The sequence below is a fragment of the Mirounga angustirostris genome, unplaced genomic scaffold (assembly GCF_029215605.1).
Source record: "Mirounga angustirostris isolate CCGP_5_RB_7025 unplaced genomic scaffold, mMirAng1.0.hap1 SCAF_14, whole genome shotgun sequence".
Taxonomy (NCBI): domain Eukaryota; kingdom Metazoa; phylum Chordata; class Mammalia; order Carnivora; family Phocidae; genus Mirounga; species Mirounga angustirostris.
The window spans coordinates 25,476,144-25,495,329 of NW_026991722.1; the positions used below are offsets into that span (position 1 = coordinate 25,476,144).

General features: G+C 52.4%; 1 protein-coding gene across 4 annotated transcripts in view; it reads left to right on the forward strand.

Moving 5' to 3' along the window:
• The window catches only part of ZBTB7C (zinc finger and BTB domain containing 7C), a 346,189-nt gene that overhangs the window by 48,650 nt on the left and 278,353 nt on the right, over nucleotides 1-19,186 (forward strand). For all 4 annotated transcript variants that reach the window (XM_064577635.1, XM_054510304.2, XM_054510305.2 and 1 more), the window contains exon 2: nucleotides 18,892-19,102. The gene's annotated coding sequence lies outside the window, so the exon portion shown is untranslated. The remainder of the gene's footprint in view (nucleotides 1-18,891; nucleotides 19,103-19,186) is intronic.

Genomic DNA, 19,186 nt, shown 5'->3' on the forward strand with positions numbered 1-19,186 from the left:
TCAGGCTCCTCATCCTCCCTTGCCTTCTCACCCTGACCCTTGGCTGGCCACCCGGCCCTTGGGCTTCCACTTGCAAAATGTTTCTCAAACCTGTAGCCTCCCCTTAGTGCCCACAGCCACAACCTTGCTTTGGTCCCTCGTCTCTCACCTGGCCTAGAGGTCTAGCCTCTTAAGGAGTCCTGACCTCCCTCCCCTGGCTCCCTCTGCTCCCCAGGGTCAAGTCCAACACAAAGCCCCATGTGACCTGACCGTTGCCTGTGTCTCTAGGCTGATCTTTTCCAACTCTTCCTTCTACATTTGCATTCATTCCCCATGTCATGGTGCGTCATGGCTCTGTGATGTTCCACATTCTGTAATGTCCCCCCAAGCCCCCCTTGCTCACCACTACCCTAACCACATGCTGGAGAAGGGTTCATTTAATAAATCCCAGCTCAAGGTCAAATCCCTCAAGAAGCCTCCCCTGGTTTCTCTGCTCCAATCCCAAACGGGGTTAATCTCGCCTTGCTTTGCTCTGGGCCACTGCAGCTCAGATATGCTGCTTTTAGAGCTCACCTCATGTTGTGTGAGGCACTAAAGCTTTTGCCTTTGCCACCCCAGGACCTGGGAGCTCAATGAGAGAAGGGTTCATGGCTGTGCTGTCTCTTTCGAGCTCTCACCCTCAAACGGGTGGAGCTGGGTCCAGAGTTGGTGCTCAAAAAATGTTTGTAGAATTAAATTGATCTGCCAAGGATAGCTTGAAGCATCTTGACAGGCCACGGTGACTTCTGGATGCTCAAGGGAAGGTCCATTTAGCTTCTACTGTTCCTGTATTCCAATGCTTGGAAAAGTAGTTAACCTCACATGGGCTCTATTGCTAATGCACAGTTAGCTAGAGTCTTGAAATTTCCAGACTCCTCCAAGTTCTGATTTCAACAGACAGCAGGAGCTTCTTCCATGAAGGCTCCATTCATGAATAATTCTAGGTACACGCACCTCCTAGGATGCTGTGGTTGGGCCTACGGAAGGAGCCAGAACACTCCAGCTCTGAGCCAGGGAGAAGCTCCAGTGTCCTGTGCACTTTCCTGGATTCTTTTTCCTGGGTGTAAATTCCTCTCCTGAGAAGCACCCCAGAAGGGCAATGGTCCCTGGTCTCTGGTCTCTCTCTGCCCCTGCCTGCCTCCCCCACCCCGCCTCAGCACATATGATTTCTTGTTCATGTTTCACACCACCCCTGGCTTCCTTTCCAGTTCTTTCCCACCTTGCTCTCTTTGGGCACAAGGGAAAGGATGGTTTGTTGAAGTCACAAAGCATCCTCGTAGCAACGATGCTGTCAGCTTTTGATGGTTTTCAAGGGGCCAAACTCGCAGGGCAGGCGTTCTCTGGCCTCCTTTTATACCCTTGATCTGTTGGAAGGCCCACCGGTTGTTAAATTCATTCTTGAAATTTCCCTTTGTGCGTTCTGCCTTCTCACTCCCACAGGGGCATCTGGTGACCATTTTGCCATTAAACTAAATCCTTTACTTTGAACTTCCTGTTCTATCTGAAAACGTGTAATGTTATACATGAGAATGTTGTTATATATTGTAAGACTGTAACGTTCTATATTGTAATAATGTCCCCTGTCATTTTCTTTGAAAATCATGTTTTGATCGTCTTCATGGTTCCTTGATATGAAAGCTTTCCTTCATCCTGGGGTGAAAATGACAAATAAGGGGAGGAACTTGGGCCCTCACAGGGGAGGGAAAGGGGTGAAGCTCTGCTGGAGGAATGTCACGTACCAGCCCTGGGAGGCTGTGGGTGTGCACTGGTAGGAGCAGTGTCTTCTGACCCTTGGCGGGATCGCCCTTCCTGCGCTCGTCATGCTGGGGTGGGGCCGTGAGACGAGTTCTGGCCAGTGTGAGGGGCCTGTTGGGTTTCACGCCACTCAAGATGGCGGCCACCGCATCAGCTTGACCCCCGAGTGACTGCCGCAAGCACAGTGCAGTGGCTGGTTGTGGTTACTGTGGCATAACCTAGCCCAGCCTGGCAGGCACAGAAATTGGTTCTTTGCCTGGAAGAGTGGTGCTGTGTTGCAAAAATGCAAACGACGTGCCATTTGCCGAGGGCAAAGAGGAAAACGAAAAGGTTGGAGTAGCCTTGGACATATACTGTGAACGTGAAATACACTTCCGTTGTCTTAGGCCGCTGAGATTTCAGAGTTGTTTTACTAGCCTGCCTGCCTGACACCGGGAGGTGGCGTGGGCCTGGTCAGGGTTGGGTGGAGCCAAGTTTGAATCTCGGTGAGGCCTTTCTGGGGCCCTGAAAGCTCCTCATTTTGGCAGTCCCTTTTTGTGCCACTGGGGAAGGCCAGGCTGGTTTACTGCACTGCCCGGGGCACCCGGCGGGGACTCCCTGCGCCCTGTGACCCACAGATGGAGCAGGCTTGTTTCTCCTTGGGGCTCTTCTTTGTCGCTGTTTCATTGTCACCTTTTCCGCGTGTCAGCATCAGGGCTCTTGAGAGGTAGAGGTGAGAAAGCGTGAGCTCTGTGTCCCATTTCCCAGCTGTGTGTCTCCGGGGCTTGGCTCTGAGCGGAATTAACAAGAAGGTGAAGTTTGTCCTTGTGACCCTCCCCCAGCCCCCAGCTAGCCTCTACTCCCTGGGTGTAGACAAGGTGACAATCTGGTGATATGCTAGATTAGTCTCAGTGCATATGCTAAAAGAAGAGTGCCGGCTGCCTGGGGTGGGGGGGTGTTCCTGCCTCAGATGGTTACTGAGGCTCCTGTGTGCCCAGCACTGAGCACTAAGTACTACGCCGGGGGCAGGGGTTCATGACTACAGCCCGGCTCAGCCTCCAGACCCTTGTGCAGCCCACTGGGGGAGGGGCAGGGCTGAGCGGGTGGTGTTGAGAAACGTGGTGTAGGGTAAGGTGTGCTAGGACTTGGGGCGGGATCCAGGCTGTGAGTGTCGTGGGAGCCGAGATGAGGAGAGAGTTCTCTGTGGTTGGGAATGGTTGGGGAATGTCAAGTCACGGCCCCGGGCCTCAGTTTCCCCATCTGACAAATAAGGAAGGTGGGCTCACTGATTGCTTTTCAGATTGCCAGTGATAGAGTTACCAGAGAGACTTGTTCAACACCAGGATTCCCAGGCCCCTCCTGGGAGAGATTCAGATTCTGGGAGTCTGGAGTGGGGGCTGGGAACCATGCCCACTCCCAGTTCTGCTGCAAGACATGGGACGCTGGGGGCTTAGCCCTGGGCAGGCTGCGAAAGGAGTAGGGACTAGGAGCAGGGTCTCCGAGATGGCCAAGCACTTGGTAGGGAGAGAGGGACCCTGTTAAACTAGCTGCTTGCTATTTTACCCGCCCAGTGAGCAGGGGCAGGACAAGGATTGCAGGACAAGAGTGTCCTTTGGAGGAGAGCGGCCTGGCTGCTCGGTGGCACATTTTGTGTTCAGCCTTGGCACAGAAGAGATCATGCCTCAGGCTGCCAGGAAGATTTTCTGAGCAAGTTCACTCTGTGATTCTTCAGCGCAACCATGGAGTTGGGTCTCCACCAGAGACCAATGAAATGGGCAGCCTCCAAGGGGCCCCACTCCCCTCCTGGTTGGAAATCCCTGTTAATCAATTCAACAAACCCAGCAGGGTGGCTGAGGATCCTATACCTTGGTGCTTCTCCCACTTCCTGTGTGTCAGAATCGCCTCTGGCTTCTACAAAGGGTGCTGGGGCCCACCTCCAGAGTGTCTGATTCAAGAGTTCAGGAGGGGTGGGAGGGCAGCGGAGGCTGGCAGAGAATTTGTATTCCTAACAGGCTGCTGGGTGCTGAGCTGCCATGGGTCCCAGGACCACACTTGGAAAGCCAATGCGAGATTCCCAGCCCACTAGCCTGGGCGTGGGGGTGGTTTGTACAGACTCGGGACCCCGTCACTACCCCTGGGACACTTAGACTCTCCCTGGGGACCTACGCCCACCCACCCAGATCAAGAGAAGAGCGGGTGTCAAAGTCCCGAAGTGCGCCAAAGACAGAAGCACGGAGGAAGTTGGGGAGGAGGCGTGCTCGGTGGTGGGGGAGGCTTCCCGAAGCAGAGAGGCTGTGAGGGTGGGCAACCTGGGTTACTGTGCCACGCATGCACTGCCCACACAGGACCTCGGGTGGGAGCGCATCCCCTGGAGCTGAGCGGCAGGTGGCTCCAGGGAACGAGAGGCCTTCGGGGCTGGGCCAGTGTGGACCCAGACTGAGAGGCCCGGAGTAGGCCTGGAGCTCAGTGCAGAAGCCAGGGGCCAAGCAGGGGTTCTCACTCGGGGCAGGGAGGAGAGAAGGCTTTACAGGAGCAGGGACCCGTGGAAGGCCTGAACTGCTTCGGTGAGGAGCTCAGACTTTATCCCATGATGAACTGGGAACAAATCAACAGCAGTTTGGCTCCCCAAAGCAGACATCTGGAAATCGACTGTTTTACATTTTGAAAAACAGATTTTCAGTAGTAGCTCGTGGCCAGTCCGTGTGGCATTATTTCAAGGCTGCGTCTCAGAGATTTCTCTGCCGTCACCTCTCTCCCACCGTCCTGTTTCTTCCCCACAGTTCTTGAAATTTCACCGTTAGAGATTATATCCTTTTTTCAAAAATATTACCCTCTCCGAAAGGCTCATGCTATGAACCAGAAATGCTCAAGAAGGAAAGAAACTCACCTGAGCCTGCTATGCTAGGTCACCTTAGAGGAGGTTTCCATGGCAGTTTCTTCTCCAGGTACCACTGGGCAGCAGACATAGGGCAGGTAAAGCTTGATGAACCTGGAGGCAGGCAGGGAAGGCCTAGGTGTGGCAAAGGTGGACTATCACAGTTTGCTGGTCAGAGAGGAAGCAAGAGACGGTGGATATAGGGAAAACCCTCTTGAGACTGGTCAACAAGAATGTTCTGAATGATGTGAGGCCAGAGGGGCCTGGATGCCCATGCAGAGGAGGGCATCAGTGTGCTTGGGAGGCTCACAAGAGCTCATCCCAATGTCTGCGGTCACCCCCTTTCCCTTCACTTCTGTGGAACACGGAGGGGAGTGTACTGCTATGTTTCCAAACCAACCCCGACACGCCAACCTTCTCCTTTCCTGCGTAACTGGCTAACAGGTTGGAATTGGTGCTAGATTTGCAGTCAGGAAGCAGGAAATAGCTGAACCTCTCAGGCCATGTTCCCAAGTCCATTTGATATGAATGTGCCACAAACCATGTGGGAAGAAGAATGCCATTGTAATTGTGTTCGGGGATGATGAGCTGACAAGGAGATCTCAGGTGAGTCCTTCTGCCAGGTGATTAATCACCTTACTTTCCCATTTCGAAGTCGCTTTCCCATATCAGATGGTCTCTGTAAGGGAGAATAGTGTCTATAGTGCACGTAAGGCCCCAACACAGAACTGTTATGAGCCAAGTCATTAATTGTGTTCATGTGGAGATTGGTTATGTCAACCTAAAACACCTGTTCATTTAAATGGGCCTGGTAGAGAGACGGCATTTTGCCCACAGGTGTGAGTCACGCAGGTGTATTCCTAGGCAGTCCCCCCTCAGACAATGCTTTTGCAGAATGACAGTATCTGAGAAACAGGAGTCTGATTTCTGCTACCAACTGAATGTGTTTTGTTCCACACAATTAACTGGGTGAAGGAAAAATTGGGGGGCCCAGGAGGTGGCTTGGAGTGCAGATAAAGCCTTTTTTGGGGGGTGGAATAAGAGGCCCAGCACGGTGGCTCTGTCTCTGCCGCCCCCCCCCCCCCCTGTGCTGTGATGGGAAATGCAAGATGGCCCCGGGCCTGACCACTTGCAGGCTGTGTGACGGCTGTGGGCAGGTCATGCAACCGTTCTCCTCCTCCTCCTCTATGCTAACACTGACCTGCAGTTATCAGAGGTCACTAAGGAGACACGCTTGGAGCCAGGAGACGAGTAGGTGCCCTCTACTGAGAGGCCAGCCCTGCCCAGCAATCTGTGTTGTCACAAAGGACCGCCACCCTTCCAGAAAATCCTGAGTGCATTTTTCCTGGAAATGCCCAGATTAGGGTCATTGCGTGGTTTTAATATCAAAGATATGAAGAATTGGAGGAAACTGGGGGACAGGGGCTCTCCTGCAGCCCCAGAGTGGGTCAGAGGCTGAGCTGCTGGTTTTAAAGAGCCCAGGGAAGCTCATTCATCAATCATCAAGTCCAGGGAAAGGGAAGGATTGAAGAAGGAAGAGGGTTTTCTACACAGCTAGAAGCTGTGGTTTTAGGCAAAGCTGGTGCATCTTGCTGTGGTAAACAGAACGCTCTATTGGGAGTTAGAAGACCTGGACAAAGTTGTCAGCTCAGCCCCTTGTTATCTAGGTGATTCAGGGTTTGAGCTATCCGCACCTCCGTTTTCATTTCTGTGAATTGGGTATGACTGTCCTTACTTGTCCCAGCGTTGCTTTGAGGATCAGGTGGTACTAGATAGGAAGCTCTACGCAGACTGCAAGACGCGGCACAAGCAAAGGATTATCATTGTAACAGTTTCTATTTCCATATTGCTTTTAGGATTTCAGAGACTTTCCTCCCCTCGTCTCTTACTTCATGTACAGCAGGGCCTTAGATCTAGGCTTTCCGCTCGTGTGCCCCATTGCTAGCTGGCCGAAGAGCTAAAGAGGACCACTGAGGGACAGCGTGACTCCCCATGGGGTCGGGATTTCCTCAAGGTGATACTCCCACCAAAAAGAGTGCCTCAAACAGCGGGCCTTTGGGTCCAGGCTGGCCTTTTAGTTCAAGAAGCCCTGTTGGAACCCCGTTGCCTAATATGGGGTTGGATGCCCCAGTGCCTACTACAATGGCTCGCATCCACTGGGACCATGAACGTTTGGATAGGTTGGTAGGTGACATCATTAGGGCAGGTAGCTATTCCGACTGTTTCTGGGGCTCCATTTCATTCCCTCATCAAGCATGTGTTGAGCACTTTAGCGGGGATCAGACACGGTGCTGGATTTTGCCTCAGAGGGCTCGCAGGCCATGGATGCTAAGCCAGGTAGACAGAAGAGGTTACACTTTAGGTCAGAAGTGCTCTAGGAACATGCTTTGGGGTGCCTGCTGACTCCTGGAAGAGGGGACCCTTGAGCTGAACCTAGAAGGCCTAGTAGAGGTTGGATAGTGGTGAGGGGTTCTTGCACAGCACCTCAAGTTCTTGCCCCCTGGCCAGGGGTCCCCCTCAGGCTCACCGGCTCTCTCCACTCCAGCCTCCTCCGTGCTCTGCCAGAGAGAAACCTCCCACTGGGTAGGATTCTGGGTCCTGTGCTGGAGCTTGAGCTTGCTCTCTTGGTGGGGCCAAGGCCAGGCTGGTGGGGGGAATGGGTACTTTTGGGGCCGTCCTGGTCCAGCAACTGTTTGGGGGAATAAGTGATTTAATGTATCTTATAGATCGCATTTGACTTCAGCACATAAAAGGCTCATTCAGTTTGAAGGAACATCTCCACCAGGAATGGATTAACAGCAAGAAAGCAGTTCTTTCTTAACATGGGTGCAGCTGGGACTTTGGAAACCCAAATACACTCGTAATCTCCTCTTGGAACACATGCTGAGAGTCCCTCCTTTCGACGGGGTTAATACGCTTTCCCCACTGGGGCAACCTGTTGTCTCTCAGCGCAGCGGGGTGTCCATGCTGGAGGGGCGGTTTGGCTCTTCAAGATGCACAAAGCCACTGCTCTTTTAAATCTGCTGAACTTGGGCCCTCTCTTTGCTGGCTGCTGGCTTCATCCTCTCTGGCCGGCCATGACCAAGAGGCCAGGTGATCGTGAGCAATGGTGACCCCCAAAGCCTTCCTGAGTCTATCCCTGGGATGAGCACCGTGGGGACACAGAGGAAACGTAAGCCTTGGCGTCCCTGCCAACAAGAAAGAGCTCAGTCCTATGCAGGGTTGGAGGAGGGAGTATATACGTGAATTCTACGTTCAGCTCTATGGAGGGCAATTCAACAGTAGCTGTGGAATTTCAGGGTACACATCCTTTGACCCAAGAGTTCCACTTCTATCCTGCAGATCCAGGCACATACAGGAAAGGGCATGTTTGCAAGACTGCTCATGGCGGGGCTGTTTGTAAGAGCAGGAGATTGGAAACAACACAAATGTCCGTCAGCAGGAGAGTGCAGCCACATGGTGGAATAGTATGCGGTCGTAAAAAAAGAATCAGGGAGCTTTTATACACTGGTCTGGGATGATTTCACAGGTATTAGGATAAGAACATGATGCAGGACAGTATGGTGCCACGTGTGTAAAAAAGGGTAAAAATAATACATATTGCTATTTATGTATATAGGCATAAAGTCTCATGGGATAGAAACACAAGGAAATATTAACAGGGGCCTCAAAATGAAGAATAGATGATCTCTGCCCCAGAGGCTTCCTGGAAAGTTTTGCAGTACCTCCCCGTCCCTTTAAAATGGCTTCTACGATGCGTGCACTGTGTCTCCCCGCCCCCCACATCGGCCTATTGGGCATGGCATTTCTAGGACCTTCTTGGGCCCCAGTGGACTAGACTTGCTCTCCTGCCCCTGCTTGTGGCCAGCCTGCCTTGAATACCTCTAGGCCTGGAGAACCCACCACCTCTTGAGAATTTTGGTTCTACTATGAGCGTTCCTCCTAAAGCACTTAGCTTGGGCACCATTCCTTCGGGCATCACTCAAGGATTGGGTAACTCCTTGTCTTGTCCCTCCTGCCCTCATGAGTGAGACCCCACACTCCCTCAGGTAGGGGTCTGTTGTCCACTCGTCATCTCGGGAGGGCCAAACATATAATAGGGACTCACTAAAAACCTACTGAATGGAAGCGTCTTTGTAGCCTCCATAGCTTGCCCTGGGCAGTGCCAGGTAGGCATTAGAAAGGATGCAAGAAACAAACAAACAAATGGAAACTTGGTCTTTGAGCCTAATTTATAAACAGGAAACCTGTCATCGTTCTCTGCCATTTCCTTTGTCCCTGGCCAATTTATATTGGAAATGAAGGCAAAGTGACTTCCTCCTTCAGCCCTCCCCCCTCCCCCCGGCATGTATTGCCAGGATGCTGCTATCTTCAACTTGAAGGGGCCACCAAGCTGCTAGTAGGTGCTTCTCAAGTCCTGCCAGCCACCCGGCAGCCAGCGCCACACCCAGGGCTGCAGCCCCCGCTGCCCTCTCCCTGCTGCTCTCCTCCCCTCCCCCAGCCCCAGCTTCCAGGGTCCTCCGCTCCATCTCAGCCTTGCTCTCCTGGCCAAATGCACCGGGTCTGTTTGAGCAGAGGTGGCAGAGTGCACAGCCAGGTGACACGTGTGCACGCCGTAACTCTTGGAAACCAGCCCTACCCGAGGGACTAATCCTGCAGCCCTATGTCAGCCTCTGCGGGAGACTGGGAGCAAGCAGCGTGTTCATGCAGGGAGACAGCAGGGTCTCCCAGAACAAAGCAGCCCGGAGCCACTGTCCTTGCCCCAGTGAGGAATTGAAGAATTGGGGGTCTGGGGAAGTGTGACAGCCAAGGGGGCACAGAGCTGAGGATGTGAATGGATACTCCCCATTTATGAGCTGTGTGACCTTGATTGCTTACCCTTTCTAAACCTCAGTTAGCTCATCTGTAAAAGTGGGAGCAGAAAAAGTCGCAGACCTGGGATGATACTGGGAGGTACAGTGTTGGAATTGAATTCTAAACCTGAGCTTGTCTTCTGGTCTGGCCCCTGTGCTCACATCGGCTCCAACTGTGTATAAACTCCCTCTGGGGAGACGGGCTGGCAAAGCAGAAGTAGGGACCAGTTCAGGGGTGGGGTGGCTGTGATGCCTCCCTTGACCTACCCTTGGGAAATGCCTGGCTCCTGGCTCCTGGCAGTGGTTATTATTTTGCAAGGCTTGTTCTATTTTACTGTCTTGGCTCATTTTTTTGTTGCCATGCTGCTCCCCAGGCTGGACCCAGCAGGGATGTGGGTTTGCAGAGGCTCCTTTCTGACAAGCCTCAGGGTGACATTGCGGGTTAGGTCTGTTTGTCAGGCAGGACAGGTAGCTCTCCCCTCATACTGATGCCCGGGCTATCGGTCACCCCACCTTCTTCCCTCGGTCGCCTCCCATGCCTGTCTCCCAGACCTCCTCTGCCCCCATTCCATGCCCTTGTTCTTGCTGACCTCAGCATTTTGCAAGCCATCTCCCACCTTGGTCTCAAAGTGGCTTTGATGTTTCATCCCCAGAAGCTTCCCCCTCCTGTCGTGGGCAGCCTGGCCTTCCCATCAAGGCCATCCTTCAGAACTGTCCACCTCTAGGCTTGAAATCTCTGGAATTCTCTTTTCTGACCATCTCCTCCAGGCTCTCTGCTGGTGTCCCCCAGAGGATTTGTGCTGTGGTGGGCTCCACTGTGCACGGAACAAGAAGTTCACATGTTCTGGGGGCATGTGTAGGGTTGGTGATAAATACAGAGTTGACTGGTCAGGTGGGAGAAGAGGCTGCTGGAAGCCTGGTGTGCAAAGGGGACCATAAGAGCATGCCAGGGGCAGCTGGCTCCCACCTGCTATGGAGGGGCAAAGGTAGAGGGCATCGAGGCTTTGCGCTACCTTGCTTGGCAGAGGACAGATGGACATGGATGGCTCCCCCAGATGTTTCTGGTCTAGGGATGAGCCTGCATCTGGCCTAATGCCTCCAGCTGGCTTCCTAGGGGAAGCAGGGGAAAGAAAGCCTAATTTGGGGACTTGTAGCATCTCTTATGAGAGGACGCAAGGCAAAGGCACACTAAAACTTGAGGATCGGTTTGGAGGGGTTAACACCAGGGACAGATAGAGTTGGGGTTAAATTCTAAATCTGAGCCTGCCTTCTCATCTGGCCTGTGAAGTAACGTTGGCAACTCTGATGGTCTCTCACCCCGCGTCTGGAAAGATCGTCCAGTGAAGCTGAAATAAGTGTCAGTTTGGGAGTGGGGTCAAGAAACAGACACCTCACTTACCAGAGATCAGCCTACCATCACCCCTCCTATCCAGAACATAGATCTCGAAGTGAGGGAAAAATGCCTCAGATCACTGAAAATGGCTAAAGCCCTGGCATCTTGTTCTTAAAAACACCCACCCCCATCAACCCTTGCTCAGAGCCCCATGGTTGCCCAGCCCAGGAGGATTCTAAGTTGCACATTAGAAGCTGAGAAGCTTCTTTAGGCAGGCATACCCAAGCAGGTAGCATGAGTTCTGGGAGCCTCCCGGTGGGAAGGGGCCGAGAGAAGAAAAGAGAAGCCCCCCCCCCCCCCCCCCGTGGGGACAGAATCCCCCAGGACAGTGGAGAGCCTCCCGGAGACACTGGATGCCCATCAAGACAAGGTTACATCACATTCAGCACCTCAGCCACAGCAAGTCCCTTGTGAAACAAAGCTGGGGACAGATGTCCACAACAAAGTTTAGGTTTTACATCCTTTGCCACGAAAAGGAAGAGAAACACATACATATTTAGAAAAATAATTTGTTCAGAGTAGGGTTAAAAGGAAACAAATTTTGTTGCTTGAAGGGGCAATGTTAGGTTGTCTAGAAAATCTTTGCATGTGAAATACCTCATCTGTATTGCCAGATAAATGGTGATATCTGTTGGCCTCATAGAGCATTAGGACCAAAAAAGACCATGAGATCCCATAAACCCATTTAAAAATGTGTATAGCTGACGTAATTGAGGCTCAGAGATGTGAAGTTGTTTGCCCAAATTTCCACAGCCAGTTGCTGGCGGGACTGGGCCTTGAACTTGAATCACTAGAGAGCAAAGTGGATTCAGGAGCTGGGGAGCAGGCCTGGGTTCAGACACTGTATCTCGGGCAGGATTGGCCAGTCCAGGGCTGGGACCTCCTCCCACCTCCCACAGGTAAGAGCCAAGGTCTAGATGGGAGATTGGGGGCCCTGAAACATCTGCCCAAGGACAGGTCGGAGAGATGCTGCACAGAATGGGAGGGGGGTCTGGGTGGATGGAGGGCTGCTTTTGCCAGGAGTGCACAGGGCTGTCTGGGGGCAGGGAGTTGGGAGTGGAGTGAGCATGCCCAGTACATAAGTGAGCCACAGGCATCCCCTAGCTGGAACGTTTGACTCCTCTTCTAGAACAGCCCACCTCCAGGTGCGTTAGGAACTGGTTTGAAAGGCAGCTTATAGCCCTGACCTGGGAAACACCAAAGAAAATGCTAAGCACACCTTGTAATCTTGCAGGAATCAGATCCTGGAGTCTGATTTTTGCTTTCTCTTCCCTGCAAGAGAGGCAGAGAGGGCTCAAGCACGGCCTGTCCAGCGCAGCTTCTTACTGAACATCTATCTACAGACTTCCTATTTTTACTCTTAATAACCGTAAGCTCGGGGTCACCAGGGTCTCCCTGTTGCTATAGTGAGAAATGATAGCGCCAGCCTTCCAAAGTGCTGGACCCTTGGCTTAGAGGAAAAACAGAATCTGGGTTGCTTTATTTTTGGGTTTGACTGAGAAGATTTAATGCGCAGCCCTTGCAGCAAATGGCAGTTTGTGCTCAAAATACATCAAACCTCAATAACACAGAATAACTGACAGTTGGGGGGAAGTGGGCAAATAAGAATATGTAGAAGATAAGTTTGGAATGAGTTCCAATGGTAGAACTTCATCAAGAACATCTAGAAGATGATGGAGAAATGAAAACACACGTGGTGGTGTTCGTGTAATCCCACGGGGGAGGTGGAGGGGGTGGGGCCTCTTGCGCTGTAGCCTTCCCGCCAGGCTTCTTTAAATGTGCCTTTGGCAGGGTTGAAGACACAGTGTGTGTATAATTTGGCAGTCCTGTTTCTCAGGTAATATGTAGTAAGCATCTTTCTGTGTTCCTACACTATGCACATCAGTGTGATTTTTATTGTTTGGATCAGGTCACATAATTTGGGAAAACATTCTCCTACTTTTCCTCTTCAGCATCTCTTGAATCCACCCTTGGTCTCCATGGTGCCATCTCTGTCAAAATTTTTTCTTTTTTTTTTGATTTGGATAATTGGTCTGCCTTGACCCTGTCCCCTACACACACATGCGCACACACACACACGGATTTCCTCTACAGCCTTGCTAATCAAAGGGTGGTCCCAGACCCACGGCATGGGCATCCCGTGGGAGCTTGTTAGAAATGCAGAATCTGAGACCCCACCTGGGACCTCCTGAATCAGAGTCTGCATCTGTATTTTGACAAGATCCCCAGGTGATTCATAAGCACATTAAAGCTTGGGAAGCACTGATCTGAAACACATTCCCTGTGGCTCCAGGATAGAATCCATGCTCCTGGCCAGGTGCACAACCTGCTGAGCAGAGACCAAGTGGAGAGGAGGTAGGGGTGAATAAGGAAGGGCCAGATCAGTAGGATCACTCCAAGTGGCAGGCCACTGTGGGCCAGGAACTGGAGAGGTTGGAGGGTAGGGGTTTGCCTGGGAAGGAAGTCCAAAATGGCAAACCCATGGAAGATGCAAGGTGGAAAACCGAGGGCCCAGCTGGCTAGCAGAGGCAGGGCTATTGGCTGGGGCCACTCGGCAACCAGTCATAGCTCACTCCCAGTTTATAGGGGGCTAGGCTGAGGCACAGAGAAATTAAGTTGCTTGGCCAGGCTCACAATCTAGTAGGCGGTGGAGCGGGGACACAAGCCTGATCCAGGGCCCAGCCCTTAACCGCCCTGCAATGCAGGGTAGAGTGAACGGCAGGAGAGAGAAAAGAATAAAAGGATGTTACGCTGCTACAGTGAGCTGGGTACTATTTCACTTTATTACATTTAATATTCATACCCACGCTGCATGTGGGTATTCCTACCCCACATTACAGATGAGGAGGTTGATTTGCATGTAAGCAATTACCGGAGTTCACATAGTTACTGACAGCTGAATTCAGGGTTTGAACCCAGGACACTGTGGGTCCGGAAGTGATGCTCTTTCTACCTTGCACTTCATCAGCAAGGTATGGAGTCGGTCTCTACTCTCAGAACAGCTTCTCAACTTTCTACCTGCTTCCTGGTTTTAGAACCCCCACCTCTGCCCGGGGACACAGTCCCCTTGCCTATTCACGGTGGGGAGAAATACAGGGTAATTCCTAGATGTTTTCCCTCAGTACCTAAAATTGTGAAACACCAGGACTAGAAGGTACCTGGTTTAGCATTGAGTCCATCTCATTTTATAGTTAAGGAAGCTAACACCCAGAGAGCTCAATGACTTGTCTAAGGTCACACAGCCACCTAGTTACAGATCCGAGACCCTGATTCTGGACTCAGGGCTCTTTTCATGACTCTGGGCTGTCTTTATACCTGTTGCCCTGGGGGCCAAGGGTCCGTGCACTGCCCGGCCAGTCAGCATCAGGCTAGGTCGGTGCATGTTCAGCTTTAAGCTTAGGCTGGAGGGTGCAATGGATAAACTTTCATTTAAAAAAAAAAAAAAAGGTAAAATCTGCTTATTGTTAAAAATTCAAGCAGTGTGTCTAGAAACAGCTGAAAGCACCCTCTCCTGGCCCTCCCCAGTCCACTCCCCAGGGGTAACCACTTAGTGCTGTCTCCAATGGCTCCTTAATTTTTCTGCCAGCCATTGGGTTTTGTAGGATCCACGCCACAGCAAGGCTATTTTTAACGAGCATCCCAGGCTTCAGGGGGTTGAGGAGAGGGGAAGAAAAATATTCCATTTGTATATTTTTAATCCGTGCACATTTGAGGAGGCAGTGGCTTTCCTGTCCCTATTGCCAAGGGTTGCGGGCAATTGATTAGACTTTCTGGATGCAGGGCAATCCTTTCTCTTCCCTTAACAAGGCTGAAAGGCCCGGGAGGGGTGCAGGCGATATTTCCAGGGCTGATGGCTGTCTCAGCTGGCTGCCTCCTGATCCTGCCTGCCCCCAGCCCTCTCCCTCCCGGCAGCCTCGAAAATCCTGGCTGGGTCTCCCAGGGCAGAGGAGGCCTGGGAACCTGACTCTTTGTGCCAGGCTCATATTTAGAAATGTCTCCAGCCAGAAGTTGGCATCTGTCCTGCTTGGACTTGGGGCAGGGGGTGCAGTCACATGCGTTGCCTTCAAGTGGGCAGATTCTGAGTGGGCAACAGCCCGCTTTGAATATAAACACACTCCTTTTATGCTGAGGACCTGGCATCTGAGCCTGTGCTCCTGGGCCCTGGGTGAGGGCAAGTGCTGGTAGCCGGACGGGCAATGGGGAGAGGGAGGAAAGATGTCACAAGGCTTGAACTGGGCAAAATGGTGGTGGAGGAGGGACACCAGTTCCCTCCCCCACCCCACCCCCAGTCCGTCCTTCTCTGTTTTCTGCACTCCTTCTCCCAGTGCCCAGAGCACTGCCCCTGTCTGAGGAGGGGCCCTGCAGCCCCATGGGGTGCCCAGCAATGTCCTGACCCAGGCTTTCCTTTTTGTCTTGGGAGGTCCCCAGGCTGGGGGGGGGGTGCAGTGTGAGTGGGACACAAGTGAGGCTGGGTATGGGACCACTTGCAGCGGGGTCTTGCTCCATCTCCCTGAGACCAGCCAGCCCATCAGCCTCTCCAGATGGAACCTATAAAATGTGGCCCTGACAGCCTCATCCCCGAAGGCTCGCTCAGCACTGACCACAGAGGTTCAACCATTTTTTGCTCACCCTGCTTTTTCTTTCATGGCATTGTGCAAGGATAGATGATCTAGACCAAGTGATCCCGGCCTTAAGGAGTAGCCTCCTGGGGACAAACATGATGCCCCAGCCCTGTAAAAGCTCCCTTTGCTTTTAAAACAGTTCAACTAAGGAGGGGCGATCTGGTTCTTTCCGCTCGCCTCAGATACTTACCAAGCACCTGGGAGGCGCAGACCCTGTGCAGTCACCAGCCCCACAGCACTGGAGGGGGCTTGGGGCTTGTCTCCCAGCACACCTCTCTGCCCTCTGCAGGCCTGCACTGGGGACCAAGGTGGCTTGCTCAAATTCAGCTCTCGGGAGAGGAGGCTGCCTTCCTGTAGCCGAATCTTCAGAGAGAATCCAAATGCAGCAACAGGATTTCCCTCCTACAGCCTGAAACCAAGCCCCTGCCAAGTGCTCAAGCTCCTGGCTGGCGGCCCCTACCTCTCCCTGCCCCATCCTCCCCTGCCCTCCCCACATCTCAGGGAAGAAGCCTCCAAGCAGTGGTCAAGAAGGCTGAATAGATATTTTCTTTGTATCTCCTGGGAGCAACATGGTAAATACGCAATAACTGGATGAATGAACAAACAGATGAATAAGCAAGTGAGCAAATGAATGAAGGAACAAACAGAAAAGCGGTCTCAGCTCCAAAGGAACTTAACATCTGGAGGAAAAGACCGGGGCCTGTAGAATGGTGGCACTGTGGGACTGAAGGGGGGCCCTTAGGGCTTGGGCTCCCTGCCTTCTTATGGGAAAGGCAGTGCAGGCTCAGAGGCTGGAGGGGCTGACGGGATGCCTCAGAGACCATGGAGGTCAGAGGATGGCGAAATTGCCCAGGGTGAGTGAGATCTGGAACCGAATGCAAGGCTGCCCTACTTTCCGTCTGCCACTGCCCTAAGTGTCCCTCGTCCTTGGGAAAAATTGCCTTTTCATATGGTTGGGAGTGGACGGCGCAATTTTTCTTCGAGGGTTAATTGTTTTGCTGACAGCACAGATAATTAGGAATGAGAATCCCGGAGTGAGGGCGACAGCACCATCTGCTGTGAATGTGGTTCAGCCCCACCTTGCAGGAGGGCTGGTGAGGGCTCCTCTCCTCACCCTCCCTACCCCCAACAAGAATTTATGAGCTTGAGCTGTTTGCTGCTGCCAGGTGACCGTGCAACCAGCGGGAGAGGCCGATGACTGGTTTCTAAAGGGTTCAGCTTGCTCTCCTCTCCCCTCCCCCGTGGCATCCCCTGCACGTAGTAGGGCTCACTTAAGAGCTCCAAGGTTGACTAAGGACCCCCCCGGGCTGCCGGGGACTCAGAGAGCTAATGCCAAGGGAATGATTTGCTGTTCTTCTCCTTGCCCCATGTTAGGAGGTCTAGTCCGCGGTGGACTCGAGGGGGGCGCGTGGGTCTGCACTAGGCACTGTGGCTGCCACTGGTGCTTGGGTCATTTTTTCTGCCTAGCTCTGTGTATTTGCTCCCTCTCCTGGGTTTCCAGGCCTGTGGCTTGTGCTGCTTGCTCTGGCGGGAGCTTGGTTGGCCCTGCCTTCTATTGCCAGGTAGGAATTTCTAAGTCGTTACTTCCTCTCTGTCAACAGAAGCAGAGCAGCTTTGGAATCAAGCAAGGCATCCTATTGTCCAGGAGCAGATCTTTCTTCATGTGGGTGGAACATTGTGTGTGTGGTTTTTTAAAATTTTTTATTATTTAGGAACATACCACATATACAAAAGAACATATAAATGTATATATGCTTTTTGAAAATGATAATAGCAATTGCCTTGTTTGTTCCAAGGGATGAACAAACACCACCCCCAGTGATGCCTTGCCCAGAAATGCCTCAGAGGTTGGAGCTATAGTGAGTCAGGTGCCCCAGGAAGCTCAAGGTCGGCACAGCCCCCACACCCCAAAGCTGGAGCTATTTATCACAGCCAATTGCCTCTTTGCCTGAGCTGCCCCTGTTAGCTAGGAGCCTGCACATCCCTGTCTTCCTATTTATCACTCTGTTCTCTCTGTGCTTCCCCCTCCTAGACACTGCTCTCAGGGAAGAAGCCGAAGGCATGATAGTTCTCTTGTCCCCATCCTCCCATAACAGGCCGAGCATGTCTCTCTTCCCTTTCCCCTTCCCACTCCTATTGAACTGCCACCCTCGAGGTGACATGAGGTTAACCTAGGACCTGGCAGCTTGCTGGAAAGAATGATAATTGGGAGTCAGGAGTTCCTGTCTTGGCTCTTTCACCAATTTACTGTGTGACCTTTAGCAAGATTCTCAACGTCTCTGTGCTCTGTTTCCTCATCTTTAAAATACACTTTACGTTGCTATTCTGAAACCAAAGAGGTCCAACAGATGTCAAAGCAGCTTGAAGGGTGCTTGCTCATCATTTTATATGTTGTAAGACATTGTCATCATCATGCTCATAGAATTCATGGGACCTCGCATCCCTGCCTTCCTTTGCCACCCTCATCCCTGTCCATGGTGCTACCCCTCAAGGGTAGTGCTGGGTGCCCTAGTGGGCACTCTCCACCTGCCACAGCCCCTTCTCAGCAGTGGGTTCACTGAGGCTCCGAGGAGCCCAGGGTTGGGGTGGAGCTCAGGGTCATGGCCATCTGGGTATCAGGAACCCTTCCCTTGCACCCTCAGAAGTGGAGGCCGTGACTGGCCAGAGTACAGGGCTGTGGCTAGTGGGGACCCAGTCTCCAGAGGTGAGCAGAACTCCATGTTGGGCACCCCTTAGAGTGTGGACCATGGTCTTGGCTAGGAGATGTGGTCACTCAGTGAAGCCAGTCTGTGTCCCTTACTCAGTGAGGCTTGCATCTCCACACTTGTCTCTTGCTCTGAGCCCAAGGGCTGCAAAAGAAAGTTCATAATAAGCCACAGGTGGGTGGCCTGCCTGGAGCCTCCAAACCACAGCACGCTGGAAGCCTCACACCCAGGGCCTGGGCCATAAGAGTTGAGGAATGTCCCTGGTGGACATGGTTCTGCTCTTTGTGCATCTCATCAGTGGAGGGAGGGCACCCCGTTCCTTCCTCTTTCCTGGGATAATAAGGTTCTGTTGATGTTATGTGCTGAACTCTGAATAGTGGGTAGGATGAAGGGTAGGTCTTTCAGGCAGATAAAACAAAATATACAGAGGTAAGAAAACAGGAATGAAGGGTGTGTGTGTGTGTGTGTGTGTGTGTGTGTGTGTGTGCGCACTGAGGCCTGGGGGCAGGGCTGGTGGGTGGGACATTGGCAGTGAAGACCCTGGCTGAGAAAAATCTGTATGGTCACCAGCAATTGCAGGACCTAATCATAAAGAGCAATAAGAGGATGGCTGGAAAATTCTAGAACAGTTAAAACTTGGACATGTGTTTCTGCTCGTGGTAGGTGACAGAGGCCTCTGTTCTTATTGCAGGTCCCTTCTGAAGCAGCTGGGAGCTCAGAGGAGTGGGCCAGCCAGGAAAGCAAGAAGGGATGGTGTGGAGCCCAGCCAGGGCCTGAGGAGTGAACATCAGCCGCAGACCGCTGGACCTGGAGCCACCGAGTCAGGAGGGCTACGCCACCAGGGAGACTCAAGAAGAATCGATGCTTCGGCCCCCAGCGACATGTACACGGTGTAATGACAGGTAATGAACCTGAGGCTCATCTATCCTTTCTGAATGATATGGCAGGTAGGAGAATACATCAGCCTGCAGTAGACATAAAATGTC